At 35.6% G+C, this 22201-nt stretch overlaps 1 protein-coding gene and 1 non-coding gene across 5 annotated transcripts in view; both read left to right on the top strand.

The window, feature by feature from the left end:
- The window catches only part of Atg18b (Autophagy-related 18b), a 51548-nt gene that overhangs the window by 8584 nt on the left and 20763 nt on the right, over nt 1-22201 (top strand). The gene's annotated exons all lie outside the window — the stretch shown is intronic.
- On the top strand, nt 17929-18134 carry LOC137242940 (small nucleolar RNA U3). The gene has a single exon (XR_010950410.1). It is a non-coding gene; the product is annotated as a small nucleolar RNA U3 (small nucleolar RNA).

The following is a 22201-nucleotide window of genomic DNA, read 5'->3' as shown; positions in this document are numbered from 1 at the left end:
TCAAACTGAATTACTTCTTACTCGCCTGCACCGCTTTTATAGTTTACGCTGCATACTTCTAGGCTCTTCGATTTCCAGAAGTTACTAGTTGTTTCGGCTACAAAATCGCCAGCCACAACTACGTGCACAAATTATTGCCCTCTCTTGTGACCACTGAGATAAGATATATGCATGTGTTTGTGCATTGCCGCTCCGCTGCTCGTATACGTACATATGTGTAGACGGAATTATTTATTCGTTTATGTAAACACATAAAGATTGAATTATTGATGTGAATGTTTGTAGTTTACAGTCTCTCGCGCGCACATAGCCGTATAAGTAAATGCATCTGTGTGTGACATCTCTCTGGGCTGCCTTATATATGTGTATACTTGATTTGATTATTAACGTAAATACTGCTTGGCATGGCCTTAGCATCGCCTTAGTGATGGGATAACTTAGGGGTGGTAATATCCGTGACACTGCCCTCCACCTAAGTCTGATCGTCCCGATCAGACAAATCTCTCGATCTAAACGTTGCCAGCCTTTCCAAATGGACCACTTTCATTTTGGTTCGTGGTTTACCGATGGTTTGTATGCGGTACACTACATCGTTGATCCGTTTTACAACTTTGTATGGGCCTTCCCAATTACACTGCAATTTCGGGGACAAACCTTTTTTACGTTGTGGGTTGTTTAACAGTACCAAATCTCCCGCCAAGAAACCTTCCGAATTAAAGTTCTTGTCATGCCAGTGTTTCATCTTACTACTCATTACCCTGGGCCGTTCCTTCACACTCTGTTGTTTGGTCAATGAACCACTTCGTAGAGCTTGCGCTGGACGGATTTGCTTTGCATAATCGGTATCGTTCCCACATTTCACAAGAGTAGTGCGCTCCGGCTTGAAACTACCCTCGCATTCTTTCTCGAAAATTCGTTGCTTCGTTTTCCTGCGTCTTTTAGGTTTTGTCAATGCCAGTGTTTCTCTCGTAGGTACTTTTGATTTTGATTTATTTGGCCCATTCGATCTATCAACCTTTGCCTTTGACTTTCGTGGTCTTTGTCGAGTCTTTTCCACCAGTACCCGATTACTGCTGAACCCTTTTCCCAAACTAAAGTTAAGTGGTATGTCCTGGTTCTTATAGCGCATAATTTTCCTCCGCATATCGATCCTGACGTCATGGTCAACCAAGAAGTCCACTCCCAATATGACTTCATCAACGATCTCCGCCACAACGAATTTGTGTAGAACCATGACTTTTCCAATTAATACCTCACATACCACTTCGCCTTGGACTTGATTATATTCGCCTGTTACCGTACGCAACCTTGCTCCAGGTAATGACTTTACTCTCCTGTAGACCAAATCAGATCGAATCAAGGAATGAGATGCCCCCGTATCTACAGTCAGTACACGCTCTTTACCATCCACATTCCCTCTGACGGTAAGACTGCTTGATTTCCTTCCGATTTGCGACACAGATATCACAGGACATTCAACAGCTGGATCTAGCTCTCTACCTCTTACTCGCTCTTGCTCATCTCCTCCAGCTTTGCGTTTATGGCCACCCACATTGTTGGAACTATTAAGACCAACATCGCAATGACGTGCTATGTGACCGGACTTCCCGCATTTGAAGCATTTGATAACTTTTTCACTTCGCTTTTGCGATCCTTTCAGTGCCTCCAATATTGCGTCTACCCACTCTGGCCTTTCTACTTCCACACGGCGTGCTTTGAAAACTGGCTTACACAGAAGCGACGCCGTTTCCTGAATCAGAGCTTGTGACACCGTTTCTGCGAATGTTGGCTTTGGGTTCGCGTATGTGGCTCGCTTCGTTTCCACGTCTCGTATGCCATTTATAAAACTCTGGATTTTTACCCTCTCGGTGTATTCCACGGGTGCGTCCGCATTTGCGAGATGAGCCAACCTTTCAACATCTGAAGCAAACTCTTGCAATGTCTCATTTGCTTTTTGGTAGCGGTTTTGCAACTCAATTTGGAATATCTGTTTTCTATGTTCGCTTCCATAACGTCGTTCTACAGCAGCCATCAATGCTTCATAATTGTTCCGCTCTCCTTCGGGAATCGTCTGTAGAATTTCCGCTGCTGGCCCCTTCAATGCCACGAACAGTGCAGCAACTTTATCTTCCGCATTCCAGTTGTTCACTGCTGCGGTCTTCTCAAACTGTAGCTTAAAGACCTGGAAAGGAACAGAACCGTCAAAGGATGGTGTTTTTACCTTTGAATTACTCGCTGAAACTGCTGGACGATTTAATTGTAACTGCTCCATACGACCCTTCAAATCATCGACTTCTGCCTGAAATTGAGCGATTTTTGCATCCTGCGCTTCCAGCTTTGATGTTACCCTTGCTTCCTGTGCTTCTAACTGTGAAGACATTTGTGCCACCTGCAATGATAAGCGCTCCTCTTGTTCTTCCATCTTTGATGTTATGCGTGTCTCCTGCGATTCCAGTTGGGATGCCATATATGTCTTCTGTTCTTCCAATTGCGTTTCCATCTTGGATGTAATCTGTGTCGACATTTCTGACATTCGCGTTTCTTGTGCTTCAATCTTCGATGTTATTCGTGTCTCTTGGGATTCCATCTGTGATGACATATACGTTTTCTGTTCTTCTAGTTGAGATGCCAGTTGAGATGTTATATCTGTCTTTTGCGATTCCAGTTGAGAAACCACTGTCGATGTTTGAGCAGATATTGCAGCCAAAATCATGTTCAAATCTGTGCTGGTAACCGTCTGCGATGTTTCGTTTTTCTCTTCAATTTTTGTTGTCTCCTCCCCATCAAGGTGAAAGACATACTCTTCCACATCAATTCCTTCTGCTTCCATTGCCTCTCGTAGCCGTGCCTGAAGTTCAAGTTTAACGCCGCTTGTATTCAATCCACGGCTCTCCAACTCCTTCTTTAGTTGCTGGATCTTCAATTCACTGAACTTTGTCATGTCCTTGTTGCCCTCCGGAATTTATTCAACAATTCCTCTTCTGACACCAATTGTAACGAATTTACTTGCAAATCCTCTTATTTGCAATCCTCTGCTAAGTTCGAATCACTAAACTGTTGAATAAATAACTCCAATATTGAATAACGGAAAAATGGCCTTTATTAAAATACTTCACAATAACACTCAAACTGTGCAACGAATAGCTTAATAACCAAACTGATATCTTAAAGGAAACTGACTTTCAAAATAATAGTGCTATTGCTCGCTAGATATCGTCTTACTCGTAACTGCTTGACAATTCAAATCAAACTGAATTACTTCTTACTCGCCTGCACCGCTTTTATAGTTTACGCTGCATACTTCTAGGCTCTTCGATTTCCAGAAGTTACTAGTTGTTTCGGCTACAAAATCGCCAGCCACAACTACGTGCACAAATTATTGCCCTCTCTTGTGACCACTGAGATAAGATATATGCATGTGTTTGTGCATTGCCGCTCCGCTGCTCGTATACGTACATATGTGTAGACGCAATTATTTATTCGTTTATGTAAACACATAAAGATTGAATTATTGATGTGAATGTTTGTAGTTTACAGTCTCTCGCGCGCACATAGCCGTATAAGTAAATGCATCTGTGTGTGACATCTCTCTGGGCTGCCTTATATATGTGTATACTTGATTTGATTATTAACGTAAATACTGCTTGGCATGGCCTTAGCATCGCCTTAGTGATGGGATAACTTAGGGGTGGTAATATCCGTGACACTATTAATTTAAGTTCTGTATGAACAATTTACATGCAAATGTATTTACAAACCGCAGTATTTACGTATTTATTTCATACTTGATTATAAAGCTCAAATGCATATCGTCTTCTTCATTCCACCCCTACACAACTTTGCGCTTGAACCTCGCACTTCTATCTTAGATGTATTTAGCACCTGGTTACCTGTACACGAGTCGTCATTTTTCATTTATTCAAAGTATGTACATACTTTGTGGTTTATTTTGCTTACTAATATTGAGTTGACGTATATCATTAGTAGCGCTGTAGTTGCATACGCTATTCTCATTTTATATTTGCAATGTTTACAAATAATTGCGAAATTTACTATGGGGAGGTTCCATAAGAAAGTGAACCTTGGGGCGACGATAATTTTTCTTATAAAACTGGAGACGGTGTTGATACTATTGTTGTTAAAATCTTCAATCAACCCAAAAATATTAAATTTAAGCTTAAAACTAATTTTCAATACCTTTTTTACGCTTCAAGTAAAAGTGCCTAATTAACGATTTTAATTAAGTTGAAATGGTTCGTTTTGAAAAAGCTGTCAAACGATTTGTGATTTACCACTCGAGTGATTAATAAGAAAAATAACTACCGTAACTCATATTTAATTAATGAAGCTGATTCAAATACCAAATTATAAAAACCCTGTTTTCCTATTATTTGATTTATAGGGCGGTATTAGCTTTGCCTCACCAGTGACAAAAACAGTTGGAAGTTGTTATTTTGCAAGTCGTTCTTTTATTTCAAACTTGTTATACAATGTAAGAAACTCGTTTGAAATATAACCAACAATTCAGTTCAGTTTTTACTTCTTCGAGGTTGTTAAGGAATTATTCAAGAATGAAGTATGTCCCACCCGTGACAACCAGGCAGAAACAGTTGTTAGAAATGAGTAGGCATTACTAATACGCCCTATAGTCCTAATAGTGATATCAACTAATTACGTCAAGTAGAAAGTTTAAAACAAAATACGACATCTATGAAGTAGGTTTTTTCATGGCGCTTGAATCTCAGTCAACGATTTAGAGTGAAAATTCTTAAAATTTTTCGAGACTCAATTTTTTGTAGGCCATGAAATGATTTCATGACATTAACCATATTTTTAACCTTTAGAATACTTTATTTACTATAAAAAAGTGTATTAAATGCTTTTAATTCGAAAACGTCCTACCCGTGACAACTGCTGTCGCACCCGTGACACTAGTATATTTGATTATAATCATAAAATCATTTAAGAAAAATTTATTACTTTTACAGCGTTTGATTCCCCAAATGTTCGTATATCTTAAAGTATTCAAGTAATAAATATAGTTTAAAAAACGTAGCACAAAGGTTCGGATCTCCGCTATTAAGCACAACTCCTTTTGTTGCGAGTTATTTAACCACTGTCGCGAGTCGTCAATAATTACAGCTAAATGGGTCTAACTCTCCTTTGCTAGACTAGCCTAGAGAGTTACTAACAAGCCTACATACAAGTGTTAAAAAAAACCAACTCATATATCCGCAGAGCTTTTATAATATATAAGATCATTAACGGATAGCGTTTTTTTTTGTCCCACCCGTGACAATAATAAAACTTATTATAATTTGCATATATGCTAAGATAATGTAAGTGCTTTTACATAACAGTGCTGACGGAATGTCAATTGTCTCAACCAATTAGAACCTTAAATCTCCAGCCGTTTTTATCAGAATGCTTTAACAAAAATTAAATATTGCCAATTGTCCACCCGTAACGATGGAACATCCCTATGCAGTTGACTGAGTAATGACAAATATTTTTATTGACTTATTTTATACATATCTACTTCGTTAGCTGATGAATCAGCTGATTGAAATTAATCTGCAGAATAAAAGGCAAACAAATAATTTTCGCTAACTCTTTGTTAATTAATGAAAAAATCTAAGCTTATTTTCTTGTATTTTTGTTATCACAATCTTTGCTTTTTTTGTTATATAAATCCTAGCTCCATCCGCATGAGGAAAACAAAACTTAAATTTTCGTGAAAGTTATTTTTTCCAAAAGTTAAACTTTTTTATACCTTAGTTCCAAAATGGCTTGTTCCCCGACCTATTGATATATGATATGATCTATAAATTATTTATATTAAGTATTATTATTAAGTATTATGAACCTGTTTTCAGGTCTCAAATTATCTCGAAATAGACGCAAAACGAAACGAGTACAATATCGAAAAGTGTAGGATATAGCCCCAAAATGATCCGGAAACAATCCTTAAATAACACCGAAATAGTTCGGAAATTATCCCTAAAAAGAATGCGGCATTGAATGCGAAAACATTCCCGAATCAGTCCCTTATTTGTTTTATCACTCGTTTCCTTCCAATTTGTTATTGTTTATTATTTATTTACTTATTCCGCATTTTCGACGCAGTTACTAGTTTATTATTTTTTTTTTCAACTTTAGTTCGTGTACAAATTTTTGTATTTTGTATACCTTTTTATTTACTAATGACGAATGAGGAACGAACAGCAAAATTGATTAAACAATTAAGTTTTTTATTGTTTTTTTTTGTTGCTGTCGCGCATTGTTGATGATTTCATTGTACGTCAAAAAGCACGAGTAAGCATTAACTTGTCACTGAAACACCACAAGTATTTACGCAGTGGTTCTCAAAGTGGTCCCGTGTTGACAAGGACTGGGTTTTTAGGACAAGACTAACCTACACGTTTTGATCCAAAATTTTAAATCATTCATCGGCTTAAGCAATTTCTCAAACTTTTTTGACCTAAATTAGAAACCTCTCCATTTACTACTGCATTTTTTTACTTTTATTTAGTTTAAAATGTAAACCGAACTGACCAATAAATCTAGATTTTCAAAACTGTTTAAAACAAAACCAAATAACTTTGCAAAATCGAAAAGTGGAAACTTTAGACACTTCTGGCTTTGAAACCAAACCAAAAATATTCAAAAATCTAAAAATATAAAAACTTATACCTATGTATATACTTCTGGTTTAAAAAAAATCCGAAAGTTTAAACTTACTGCTAAAAGTGACGCTACTGCAATCAGGGGCACGTCGGATAGAAAATAGGCTACGGCCCACTAGATTTTTCTTTTTATATAACTACAATTAGAGACTTCTCTATTTTTCAGGAAGAACAGTAAAATCTAAATTTTAAATCAAATTTGGTTTGGTCATATATGTATAGCAAAAATTTTCAGATTTAGGATCAAACTTTTAAACGTATACGTAATAATAATTCAATGCCTACGAACGAGCAACAGTAACGCTCTTTTCGTAGTTTATTGATCTCATTGCTAATACACTTTCACAAAAAGGAAAGGCTAGAGTATCGACCAAGGGTGCTCAAGAAGTCTGGCGGAATAGGGCTTAACATACGACAACAACTTCAACGAAAATTACAAAAACCGTCCGGGACTACAAAATAAACCGATTCAATCCAACAATATTGAAGAAAAACAAATAATAACACAATTAAACAAACATATAACTTCGTACATCAATTTGAGACTATTAAGGACTTTAATTAACAGCGAAAACCATGTCAGCTTAGAAATCAAACGAATAACGCTTTCCAACAGATGCTACTTTGGACTGAGCAGGCAATTGAAATGTTAAGTCCTTTCTCGACGAACAAAAGTCAGTGAATATGAGATGGCCTTTAGAGTGTTCAAGAGTAAATATTTTCGAAAGATTAATTGGCCTGTTCGTGTTGCCGGCTCCGAGTATCGAATAGGTATAATAATGAGTAGTATGAACTTTACGCAAATTTAAAGAGAGGGCAACGAATAAAACCCAAAATTCTCCGCTCGCTGCGTCATATTATACGAGTTGCCGAAGACGCTCCGGGCAAGGAAATATATTTGTCGACACCCGTATTTTGAAAGCAGAAGAAGAACAGATATCCACTGCGTTGGGAGAGATAGATGAAGGAGAGCTTGATCTTAGTGGTGCTCACGATTGGCGTCAGTTATCGCGAAAAGGGATGCCAAATAATGATGATGATGCTTTCGAAAATGTTTTCTTAAACACTTTAAATGGCCGAGATAAACAATAACAACGCTATCAATTTTATTTATTAAATAAATTTTCCGGTCAGTACTGAACGAATTTGATTTTTGTACCGTTTGCTTGAGTATGATCCATAGTGAAGCCAACGTAATTCATGATGTGCTAATTTTGCGTGTTACTCCATCGAGTAAAGTTATTTCTTGTAGGGAGCCAAGAGTGTTGTGTTCTTGCTCTAGATGAGATATGAAATTTTGAAAACTAACCAATGGACCAGTTTTAGATAGTTAAGTGATCTAAGTAGTAACTACTCTAATTAAAAATAAAGAGCCATTTAAATCAAAGGTGTTAACAAAGATCACATTTAAACAGTTGCGTATATTATGACATAGTCTCATAAAAACGCAAAATACATGTGTACATATGTATTTATCTTGAAAAAAAATATGGAAAAAACAAATTGTGTTAAAAACACGGTTTTTTGCAAATATCTAACAGCTACCTATAACGTAAACATAAAAAATTCACAAAAGCATAATACGAGTATAAACCGAAAGGTAATTCGATGACGTCGTTCCGAGTACATACAACTATCCAGTATACATATAAATGAGTCTAACAAAAACCTATGAACTCATCACTGGCTTAAAAGTCAATAATATCAACACCAATGAGGGTGGAACAGTTAGCCCTTAAAAATTAAAGAAAAATTTAAAGAGACCCATGCGACAGTCTAAAAAAGGAACCCTATAAAAAACCAATCTTTTTAGGGCGAAATATCATCTTTATTTTCCTTGCTAAGAGGACATTTTTCGGCATACATTTATGTAGATGTGTCAGTGCTTTGTTATACCCAGCTGTACTTGTACACACGGTATTATAACTTTGATTGGATAATGGTTGGTTGTACAGGTATAAAGGAATCGAGATAGATATAGACTTCCATATATCAAAATCATAAGTATCGAAAAAAAATTTGATTGAGCCATGTTCGTCCGTTAACACGATAACTTGAGTAAATATTGAGATATCTTCTTTTTTATTTGAGATTATCTGGACCCAGAATAGATTGGTATTGAAAATGAACGAAATCGGATGATAAAAAGTGGACTTTTTTATACATATATATAACATTTTGGAAAACACAAAAAACCTGATTATTTAGTAAATAATACACCTAGAATGTTGAAACTTGACGTGTGAACTGATATTGACTCTTGATAAAAATTTGAAAAAAATTTTTAAATGGGGGTGGCACCGCCCACTTGTGATAAAATCAATTTTACAAATATTATTAATCATAAATCAAAAAACGTTAAACCTATCGTAACAAAATTCGGCAGAGAGGTTGCCTTTACTATAAGGCTTTAAAGAAAAATTAACGAAATCGGTTAAGGACCACGCCCACTATAATATAAAAGACTTTTAAAAGGGTCGTGGACGAATAAAATAAGCAATATCTTTGCAAAAAGGAGCTTTATATCAATTGTCAATATCACGTGGATTTATAACAATAAATAGGAAAAACTTCAAATTTAAGAAATGGGCGTGGCATCGCCCCTGTTATGACTAAGCAATTTTCTATGTTTCGGAAGCCATAACTCGAAGAAAAATTAACGGATCGTAATAAAATTGGGTACACAAATTTTCCCTATAGCAGGAAATATTTCTAGAAAAAATGAGCGAGATCGGTTAAAGACCATGGTCACTTTTATATAAAAGATTTTTAAAAGAGTCTTAGACGAAAATAATAAGCTATATCTTAGCGGAAACTTTCGCTAATAACCCTGCCCTTTTTTTGTAATACCGCTTTTTAGTAGAGTGGCACTTGTGTGTTTATGTTTATTGTTCTGTTATATCTTTATTTTAAAATAAACAGTGGGGAAATCCCCATATCTGAAGGAAAACTGCATTATTACCGGCTCAAGGTCATTGGTGTTAGGCTCTGTATCCTTTTTGCTTCTTTTAAACGAAAATTAGTTCATAATAGAACCATGTGTATATGTATTATTGCGCAGCCTTGTAACATTATTAAGCACACAAAACAAACAAAAGCATTTCAAGTGTACAGTTGGGTATGTAATTTTCGGTTTCACCCGAACTTAGACTTCCTTACTAGTTTTTTCTTTAGTATTAAAATACGCCTCGGGCAAAGCAACATCAAAATTTTAGAAACAAGTTTTTTCAATTAGAAGAAAGTTTTTCGAAGTGGGGTCGCGTGATTTAGCAAGCACTCTGAGTGTAGATCTGCCCGAAAAAACCTTTTGTTCGAGCGTCAAACGAATTCTGTGAAACAATAGACACGTTTAGTAATTAAGCGATCTTTATTTATTGGCCAGTTCAACCTAACCTATCCCAAAACGCGGAATGGCTTAAACAGATACAATACGTTCGTAATTTTCCACTGACAGCACGTACTTGGAATAAAATAAGACATTACGACTGTCGTAAATAATTTTATTAAGCAATACATTTTTAGACTTCATTATCAAAATAACAATAGTTTGTCGACTAATAGTTTTTAATTTTAAACACTATTTTTGCGTATCGTGTACTATAAACGCCAAAGAAAAAGTGCAACATATGTGACGTAGCTGACGTATAACGTATGTCGAAAGTCGGCAAAGTATGACGGATGCGATGACTGATACGTTGCTTATCGATTATTCCTTGTCCGCCAAGTTAGTGACGTATTGTATCTGTTTAAGCCAGAAGGTGCAGCGCCAAGATGGAAGTTCAATTCTAAGTCTAGAATTTTTTAACTGCTTGATATAACACAATTAAGTAGCTTCGTGTACCAACGCTGTTACATTATTTGCTGTAGTCTTTAGCTTTTAATTAAGGCCTAGCTAAGAAGAATTTTTTCATTTCTTAAATTAGCGTTTTATCGGTTCATCCTCGTATGCGCAATAAAAACGTTGGCTGTAAATGGATAGCGACGTTTAGCGAGTGATCTCACTCTTTGAACTATATTTTGTTAGTATTTGTTAGACGCAATCCAAAACTTTTTTAACTCGAATTTCTCTGGATCAAAGCCGTTCTCTATACCAATCCACAAAATAATACAAACAAAACTTTTTTTTGCTAAATTTCCATTAGAAAGTTTAAGGATTTGATTTCATTTTAAAACCGAAAATGTCTACAAGCTTCCATTTTTAGTTTTTGTTTTAAATTTTTGGATTGTTTTAAAACCATTTTAAGATTTTAGTCTTATTGTTCAGTTAAGTTTGAAATTTAAACTAAAAGGAATTCAAAAACGCAAAAAAAGTTTAAAAACTGCTTAAGCCAACGAATGGGCCCTGCAATGATATCATTCGATGATCCTTCAAGCATCTGAAAGATTTATGAACCCCTATACAAACTCTTTGTTGTACTCGACCAAAATCAGTCAAATGAAACCTGTAAAAAGTTAAATATGTTTCCCTCGATATTGTACAATTCCTTATGCAGAGTTGAAGAAATATAAAAAATAAATTTTCGACATTCTGTAGACGCTTCCCAAGGCAGCCGGTTCTATGTACCGGAGCGACTCTGGATTTTTCCCGACCAAGGGCTGTCATTTCAGTGTAACCGCATTTGTTCACTACAGCAGCAACAACAACAACAACAGCATTCTGTAGAAGCAGCAAAGTTTCTCTGTTTTCTGTTTCTAATTTTCGATTTTCACTTTCGCACTGTGATAAATACTAAAAATGTAAAAGCTGAATATGAGGTGTTAATGACTCCTTAGGACGAATTGTGCCCTGATTGAACACTTTTACAACAATGTATCACTCATTGCAATGAATTATCAATTAGATAAGTTATGAAGAAAAATATTATTTCACTGTTTTTTGCAGGGTGGGGAAAAAATTTGTTTTAATTTTTGCAATCTCCAGGGAGTATTCGAGCCCAGTTAACATAACAACAATAACCTGGCACATTTTCCTTTTTTATTAATGATACGCTCTAATGTTCAGTATGCCATTCAATACCATATTTGTATGCCAACGCCATATGCTTGATGAACAGCTGATGAACTTGATCGCAACAGGGTCGCGTGTGATTAACGCTTGAGCTTTATATTTAAGTTGTTCGATTTCAGTTGTATATGTACAGGGTCAATGTTGTTAATTTTTCATGCAAACTAATTTTGTACATTTATTTCAACGTTTGCCTGTTAACTTATTAAAAATATTCATACAGGGTAATTTGGCATACATTTATGTAAACTACATATTTTATTTATATGTATATTATTTAGATAAGATTACGGTATCGCCTTATATTAGGTTGTTTAATTAAATATTCAAGTCTCATTAGTGGCATTATATATATTTTTTTTTTACATCGGAAGTAACAAGTATGGATGTACATTAGGGTGCTTTGTTGTTAGACGTTGTTTTTTTTATAGAAAAAAAGAAAAAGACTAAGCTGTTTGTAAAAATCTGAATGCATTACTCGCTTAGCTGATTAGGCCTGTAATCAAAATTGATATTCCAAATTACGAAGACTGTATTTTGCTCATTTGTAGCTTGTAATTCTATAGAGCTTGTAAATTATGATTCATATACCTACTGATATTAACTTTTTAATTCGTTATACCATACTATCCTTAAATATCATGAAACGGACTGAAGAAATGTTTTAGATCGTATTTCCGAGTAAAAACAAAGCTGACCTTGGAATCTAAGTAAAAACACACATCCCCTATGCCCTGGCTAGATAAACTATATGATACACTTTGTCTAATATTTGGAGCCCGTTTTACAAGAATTTCAAGTACAAGTAATCTTCTTCTTAAAAGAAAATACTGTCGAAATAAATGCACTTGCATTCCAAGGATCCCTGGACAGGTTCAAGAATTGAAAGCACAAGCTTGCCTATTTATGGGTATTGTTCTATATAACTTGGCTTCACAGTCAGATTATTATATATTCTACCAGGACAAAAACTAATATCTCGCCACTATTGGGCATTAAGTTATTGAATTATTCCTCTAGCATTTGTTGTGGTTGGTGCTCAGGTGTGCTACATCGACAGTTATGGGAATAGTGCCTGTTCGAAATTTGACTTATATCTAGAGTTTCCAAGAAAGACCAATGTTATTGAAAACATTTTCTGCCCAAGCCATCTTGGATTTATTGCGCCTAGTTTTTAGATAATTTTGGCTTAAAGCTATCGAACTAGCACTTCTCATGTCGAAAGGACATTTTCCTAGGCTTTCAATACTTGACGTTCACGCATATATCATCTAAGGTGTTTTTTTTTTTTTGTTCTTTTTTTTTCAAAAACTACTTTTTAAACAAATTCGATTTGTTTCGTTATTTTAAAGATGGTGCAACTTTGTCGTGCAGAAGTAAATTGAAATATATAGTACACGAGTTCATCTCCTACTTTGGTTTTGAAGTCGATCCTTAACATAAGTTTGAAATTATTCTCCAATCTTAAAAAAATTTATAAATTTTACAGAAAAAAATTTAAATTGATGTAAATACAAAAGATCGATTGGCGTCATGATTCAATCACTAAAGATTTGCTCGGTTGACAAAATTTTTGACAGCAGCCATCATCCCAAATCGAATTGGCATCCATTAACTAATGTTTCTTTGCAAATTTATGAAAAAAAAAATTATTAGTAAAACTAGGAGGCAAACAATTTAAATTTTCCAGATTAGACGTAACTACATAATTGCTAAGTATTATTTTTATGATTTTATGAAAACGTTATAAAATTTTACGAAAACTTCCTTAAATTTATTAAATAAACCAGGATCTACTAGTGTGGCTGAACAAAGGAAATTGAATGACAATAAAGAATCATGTACCCCCGTAAACCAACGAACATCGAAACCTAAAAAACAAAGTTAAAATTTGTGGTTGAATTTCAAAAAGTCAACTAGAAAATCAACTCATGTAAAAATGTCATTAGTTCATATCGTTAATAATCGTTTTTATTATTGGTATATTGTTTATGTATATGTACATTTAAAATATTTAGGCCGCGTGAGGTAGGATCAAAGGATTGTGTTCGGAATATTCTAAATAAAAGGTTTATCCAGAACAATTCTGTGAATACTTAAACGGAAAAGAGCTTTCCGAAGATTCAAAATACATAGGTAAAATGCAATACATTTGTATCAATACCGGAGCCAAGCTGAGCTCCTGTGTCAAAGTCAAAGCCTGAATTAAAAGCTCTAGGCTTTTTTTTGTGCAATCTAGTCGACTACCCTGCCAGTTCGAAATCTCTTTATCTCTAAATATCTTTCAAAAAGTATACCAGCATATTTTTCAAAAGCACCTTTTGGCATTTACAAAACTACTAACACTGGTAATATACTATATGAAGGTGCTTGTCTACTACAATATTGAATCCTAGCTGTTGAGTCCAATTAGACAGTCACATTTTAGTACAAGTTGAGAACCATATTTTTTTTTTTCTAAAACAACATTCTTTACCATAAAAAATTGTGCATTTCGTTGAGAACACTACGATTCTCAAGTTAAGGGCAAGGATGACTTGATACGAAACTCTCTAATTTTTTGCGCTCTCACGAGGGATTTATCTCAAATTTGAGCTGGCAATAAATAAAAAAAATAAATGTAAGGCGCGATAACCTCCGAAGAGATATAAGGCCGAGCTTCTCTTCCAATTTGCGTCGTGCTCCTATTGATTTTCCCTACAAATCTGCCGGACGGGACCTACATGTTTTATGCCGACTCCGAACGGCATCTGCAAGGCAGATGAGTTTTCACTGAGAGCTTTTCATGGCAGAAATACACCCGGAGCGCTTGCCAAACACTGCCGAGGGGCGACCTCGCTTAGAAAAATTTTCTTCTAATTGAAAAACCTTATTTCTAAAATTTTGATGTTGCTTTGCCCGAGGTGTGAACCCAGGGCATACGGTGTGGTAGGCGGAGCACGCTACCATCACACCACGGTGGCCACCACGGAGCTGGCAATAATCACAGATAAATCCCTCGCGCCAGCTGAGGCGGGTGCCAGATCAAAAAATGTGCCAGCTAAAATGAAAAACGGGCCAAAAATTTCGGTAAACTTTAGTTTGACCTACAACTGTAGAAATGCGTTCAAAAATTATTGGAAAAGGGATAAAAATACTTGCTTTAGTGTAAATATTATTAGTTCGAAGGCGGAGGGTAAATATTATTTCCTTTTCAAAAGTTATCACTAAAAACAGGTTTTGTAAATATGAAGTCTTGATGGAACCAGTCCATTTTGACCACAGAACCTGGAACGTCAGACATGTAGGATAAGCCCTATCCATTAAATGATGTTAGCTATTATATCATAGGTCAGATTTACTGAAATTTCAAAAGAATATATGGTTTTCACTGTGAGTAAAATGCGTTACAATATTTGACTAATTAATTTAATCAAAATGTAAATTTTACTTAAATTTGTTTATATTTGACTCTAACTAGTCGTATTATTGTAAAATAAGTTTAAAGAAATGAATATTTTACGACTATCATTTTATTAAATGATTGAAAAATAATCGCCGAAATGTATGTCAAAAATCCCCATATTCAGATCTATTAATTTTTGTTTGGAGTGGCATCATTGACAAATGTTATAAAAAATGTGCATTTTGACAGCGCTCTCTCGATACAAAGAGTTGCAAATCCATTCATCATTGGTTAAGGGGTTGTCGGGGTACAACGCTTGATATTTGAGAAATATATTATGGCTCAACTTGGGCTCAAAGTGAATCAAGCCTGAATGTTTACTAGGATGCAAATCTTAAAATTTTTTTAGTAATATTTTGCTGGGGCACTCAAACGTAATCGAAATTATGAAATAAATTCAAATAATTTGTACAAACAATCTCGACATCTTTTTAATGAGGCACTGTAATGTACACATATAAATAAGCCTGATTTGTATAAAGACCCAAAGAGAAAAATAAAATACCATTATAGTTCATACATGATAGAAAACAAAGTACATATTGAGTTTTGCAAAACGGGCAATAGATTACAGGTGTCTAAAGTTGTGAAAAATGCTTGAAAAATTACGGTAGTAGGTACTTTTGGGCTATGACAACTAATGCGGCAGTTACCCACCGACGTGTGCCGTACGTAAGGACGTTTGTTGTACGAAGCACGTTTGACCGAACTCTCAAGCCCGTAGGAATCAATGTGTGCGTCTGTGTACATGTACATAACATATTTGTGTGTGTATTGTTTACAGATAAGCACTGTTGCCATTGACCATTTTGCATGTATGCTTATGGAAACATCAACTTTTTCCAATTTAATTTTTGATATTGTAAAAGGCCGGAATACATATTAAAAAGTATAAATAGATTAAATATTTATAATCAGCACTTTTACATAATTATTTCGAATTATTTCCACAATTTTTCAAACTTTAATTAGGCTTTTTTGCATAAAATTGCAAACGGTCAAAAATTAGCGCACAAAAGTTTACTAGGCAACTCTGTCTAGTGAGAGAGCGATCAGCTGACACGTTCTTACGGAAAAAATCAAAATTGTTTTGATTTCTACGTTCCGGGCTACGTACGTACGGGCGTTGCACGTCGGTGAGTTTTCGTTTACATTGCACACTCATAAGATAGGTCGTGTCAGCTGACACGTTTTTTCTACGTACGTTCGTGGGTAACTGCCGCATAAGGAATGGCTCAACCGATTTCAAAGATCTTGGTACCATTGGAAAGGTATTCGAATCGGCTTCCGAAAACATAGACTGTAAAAAAAATTTTACGCCTTTACATTTTTTCAAGTTGTGACTCTTTTGTAGTTAGTGTGCGATATATAGAATAAATAGTAGAGTTGTCACGAATATTCGGCAACTATTCGGTATTCGGCCAATTCGGCCACTTTTTTTGCTATTCGGTATTCGGTCGAATAGTAAGTATTATTCGGCCGAATACCGAATACCATATCATGTAAAAAAGACACGCTATATTACTCAAAATTATGTACTTATTTCCAAATTACAACACTTTAGTATTTAAAATTGATCAATGGTAAGTTATGTTAGACAAAAATAAACTTTTCATCATTTTTGGGTAGTAAACGATTATGCTTTTCATCGTAAATGTTACCAGCATCAGCAAATAAGGTCTCCAGGAGAAGAAAGATAAACTTTAGCAAACTTTTAAACTTTGCCACAGCATTCTTCTCCACGTTCTCCTCATCATTAGCATTTCGCATATTATCTGTAGCAACTTCCTCAAAGCAGTTCCAGAAACTGTCGTGTATTTCAGTACTCCTATCATTTTCATTCAGGCTTCTTTTCTACGAATTGGAGAAGAATCGTCATCGGTACTATTTTCAGGGCTTCTAGAAGAATTTTTTGTCTTGCTCTTTCTGCTTGAACCAATCTTAGGAAACACGGTTTGAAGCGAGGATCCAGAAAAGCAGCAACCAGATATTTGTTTTTTTCATCGAAGCTGAATCGCTTTTCAAACTCGCCTTGCAGTGAAGATCTCATTGTTACTAAATTTGGTACTTTCTCAGCTGTCTCTGCTTTTCCCAGATATTTTAATAAATTTACTGCATGTGGAATCACTTCAGAGATGCAACAGATACCTGAGCTCGTTATTTTTGTAATCTCTTCGAATGGTTTGAGGAGTTTGATACATTGTTCCAATATTTCCCATTGTCAGATTTATTAAAATTTCATGATCTGTTATGTACAAGCAGGAAAACAGGTGTCCACTTGTCTTAATCCAGCTAACGCGCCCAGACAAGCATGTATTTCGTGCCGAATATTCGGCGCTTCGGCCGACAGCGTTGCCGAATATTCGGTATTCGGTCAATTCACTATTCCTGGCATCTCTAATAAATAGTCGATAGAGCGAATTTCTTACCAACCATTGATTAAGCTGTCATTGATGACATTTCGGGCCTTTGGCCGTGACATCTATCTACCTACTTGTTAACAGCTATTCGCTATTTGTTCTGAAGTGCTTCGTGCTGTTTTTGTTCTGTGCCAGACACAATGAATTTAATAGCGCGCTAGTGTGGCGTTTGTGCGTCTGTTTGTTTATTTGCCTTTTCGTCTTGACTGTTTCTATGCATATGAATACTTTGTTGTTGTTTAACTAATTTCTATATGAAAATTTCTTTTAGCGATTTTATGCTGTTTTTAATGTTCTATATTTTTACTTCACTTCTTACTTACTTTATAAATAGTTTGCCTGTTATATGTGATATTGAACGTTTTGAACTTTAAGACTATACTTCACAGGATCATTTCTGTAGTCAGTCTTCATTTACTTTCATTACAAAATGAAAGCATCTGCATCCGCGATGAGGAGTTATATCGTTTTATCTAGTAGCGTGAGGTTTATGAACTTCGTTTCATTTCATAACTGAAAAAAGATGAAGTTTCTTCGATGATCGCTCTGTATTACGGATAAAACGACTTCTGAGTGGTCAGCATACAAAATTTTTAATTTAATAAATTTCATCTAGCATATAGTATGTATCATACATATATAATCTTTCAATACGTATCGCCTGTTTTATTTGTAAACAAGTGTTATTCAAAGTCTTGGTTTGTTGGGAAAACGCAAACAGGGGTTTAATTTTTATACTCAGTTGAGCAGAGCTCACAGAGTATATTAAGTTTGATTGGATAACGGTTGGTTGTACATATATAAAGGAAACGAGATAGATATAGACTTCCATATATCAAAATAATCAGGATCGAAAAAAAATTTGATTGAGCATTGTCCGTCCGTCCGTCCGTCCGTTAACACGATAACTTGAGTAAATTTCGAGGTATCTTGATGAAATTTGGTATGTAGATTCCTGAGCACTCATCTCAGATCGCTATTTAAAATGAACGATATCGGACTATAACCACGCCCACTTTTTCGATATCGAAAAACCGAAAAAGTGCGATAATTCATTAGAAAAGACAGATAAAGCGACGAAACTTGGTAGATGAGTTGAACATATGACGCAGAATAGAAAATTAGTAAAATTTTGGACAATGGGCGTGGCACCGCCCACTTTTAAAAGAAGGTAATTTAGAAGTTTTGCAAGCTGTAATTTGGCAGTCGTTGAAGATATCATGATGAACTTTGGCAGGAACGTTACTGCTATTACTATATGTACGCTTAATAAAAATTAGCAAAATCGGAGAAGGACCACGCCTACTTTTAAAAAAAAAAATTTTTTAAGTAAAATTTTAACAAAAAATTTAATATCTTTACAGTATATAAGTAAATTATGTCAACATTCAACCCCAGTAATGATGTGGTGAAACAAAATACAAAAATAAAAGAAAATTTCAAAATGGGCGTGGCTCCGCCCTTTTTCATTTAATTTGTCTAGGATACTTTTAACGCCATAATTTGAACAAAAATTAACCAATCCTTTTGAAATTTGGTAGGGGCATAGATTTTATGACGTTAACTGATTTCTGTGAAAATGGGCGAAATCCGTTGATGCCACGCCCAGTTTTTATACACAGTCGTCCGTCTGTCCTTCCGCATGGCCGTTAACACGATAACTTGAGCAAAAATCGGCATATCTTTAATGAACTTAGTTCACATGCTTACTTGAACTCACTTTATCTTGGTATGATAAATGAACGAAATCCGACTATGACCACGCCCACTTTTTCGATATCGAAAATTACGAAAAATGAAAAAAATGCCATAATTCTATACCAAATACGAAAAAAGGGATGAAACATGGTAAGGTAATTGGATTGTTTTATTGACGCGAAATATAACTTTAGAAAAAACTTTATAAAATGGTTGTGACACCTACCATATTAAGTAGAAGAAAATGAAAAAGTTCTGCAGGGCGAAATAAAAACCCTTAAAATCTTGGCAGGTACTACATATATAAATAAATTAGCGGTATCCAACAGATGATGGTCTGGGTCACCCTGGTCCACATTTTGGTCGATATCTGGAAAATGCCTTCACATATACAACTACCACCACTCCCTTTTAAAACTCTCATTAATACCTTTAATTTGATACCCATATCGTACAAACTTATTCTAGAGTCACCCCTGGTCCACCTTCATGGCGATATCTCGAAAAGACGTCCACCTATAGAACTAAGTCCCACGCCCTTTTAAAATACTCATTAACACCTTTCATTTGATTCCCATATTGTACAAACGAATTCTAGGGTCACCCCTGGTCCACCTTTATGGCGATATCTCGAAACGGCGTCCACCTATGGAACTAAGGATTACTCCCTTTTAAAATACTCATTAACACCTTTCATTTGATACCCATATCGTACAAACGCATTCTAGAGTCACCCCTGGTCCACCTTTATGGCTATATCTCGAAAAGGCGACCACCTATACAACAACCATCACTCCTTTTTAAAACCCTCATTAATACCTTTAATTTGATACCCATATCGTACAAACACATTCTAGAGTCACCCCTGGTCCACCTTTATGGCGATATTTCGAAACGGCATCCACGTATAGAACTAAGGCCCACTCCCTTTTAAAATACTCATTAACACCATTCGTTTGATGCCCATATTGAACAAACAAATTCTAGGGTCACCCCTGCTCCACCTTTATGGCGATATCTCGAAACGGCGTCCACCTATGGAACTAAGGATTACTCCCTTTTAAAATACTCATTAACACCTTTCTTTTGATACCCATATTGTACAAACAAATTCTCGGGTCACCCCTGGTCCACCTTTATGGCGATATCTCGAAACGGCGTCCACCTATGGAACTAAGGATTACTCCCTTTTAAAATACTCATTAACACCTTTCATTTGATACCCATATCGTACAAACGCATTCTAGAGTCACCCCTGGTCCACCTTTATGGCGATATCTCGAAAAGGCGACCACCTATACAACAACCATCACTCCTTTTTAAAACCCTCATTAATACCTTTAATTTGATACCCATATCGTACAAACACATTCTAGAGTCACCCCTGGTCCACCTTTATGGCGATATTTCGAAACGGCATCCACCTATAGAACTAAGGCCCACTCCCTTTTAAAATACTCATTAACACCATTCGTTTGATGCCCATATTGAACAAACATATTCTAGGGTCACCCCTGGTCCACCTTTATGGCGATATCTCGAAACGGCGTCCACCTATGGAACTAAGGATTACTCCCTTTTAAAATACTCATTAACACCTTTCATTTGATACCCATATCGTACAAACGCATTCTAGAGTCACCCCTGGTCCACCTTTATGGCGATATCTCGAAAAGGCGACCACCTATACAACAACCACCACTCCCTTTTAAAGCCCTCATTAATACCTATAATTTGATACCCATATCGTACAAACACATTCTAGAGTCACCCTTGGTCCACCTTTGTGGCGATATCTCGAAACGGCGTCCACCTATGGAACTAAGGATTACTCCCTTTTAAAATACTCATTAACACCTTTCATTTGATACCCATATCGTACAAACGCATTCTAGAGTCAACCCTGATCCACCTTTATGGCTATATCCCTAAATGGCGTCCACCTATAGAACTATGGCCCACTCCCTCATAAAATACTCTTTAATGCCTTTTATTTGATACACATGTCATACAAACACATTCCAGGGTTTCCCTCTGTTCATTTTCCTACATGGTTATTTGCCCTTATGTTGTCACCATAGGTCTCAACTGAGTATGTAATGTTCGGTTACACCCGAACTTAACCTTCCTTACTTGTTTTTTATACAGTTTCACTACTGGCCCCCCTATCAGATTTAAATTTGTTATACTCAGTTGAGCAGAGCTCACAGAGTATATTAAGTTTGATTGGATAACGGTTGGTACAGGTATAAAGGAATCGAGATAGATATAGACTTCCATATATCAAAATCATCAGGATCGAAAAAAATTTGATTGAGCCATGTCCGTCCGTCCGTTAACACGATAACTTGAGTAAATTTTGAAGTATCTTGATGAAATTTGGTATGCAGGTTCCTGAGCACTCATCTCAGATCGCTATTTAAAATGAACGATATCGGACTATAAACACGCCCACTTTTTCGATATCGAAAATTTCGAAATACCGAAAAAGTGCAATAATTCATTACCAAAGACAGATAAAGCAATGAAACTGGTAGGTGAGTTGAACTTATGACGAAGAATAGAAAATTAGTAAAATTTTGGACAATGGGCGTGGCACCGCCCACTTTTAAAAGAAGGTAATTTAAAACTTTTGCAAGCTGTAATTTGGCAGTCGTTGAAGATATCGTGATGAAATTTGGCAGGAACGTTACTCCTATTACTATATGTACGCTTAATAAAAATTAGCAAAATCGGAGAAGGACCACGCCCACTTAAAAAAAAAAAATTTTTAAAGTAAAATTTTAACAAAAAATTTAATATCTTTACAGTATATAAATACATTATGTCAACATTCAACTCCAGTAATGATATGGTGCAACAAAATACAAAAATAAAAGAAAATTTCAAAATGGGCGTGGCGCCGCCCTTTTTCATTTAATTTGTCTAGGATACTTTTAATGCCATA

The sequence above is a fragment of the Eurosta solidaginis genome, chromosome 2 (assembly GCF_040869045.1).
Source record: "Eurosta solidaginis isolate ZX-2024a chromosome 2, ASM4086904v1, whole genome shotgun sequence".
Classification (NCBI taxonomy): domain Eukaryota; kingdom Metazoa; phylum Arthropoda; class Insecta; order Diptera; family Tephritidae; genus Eurosta; species Eurosta solidaginis.
Note: the sequence above shows the minus strand (reverse complement) of the source record. Positions and strands in the feature narration are given on the sequence as shown.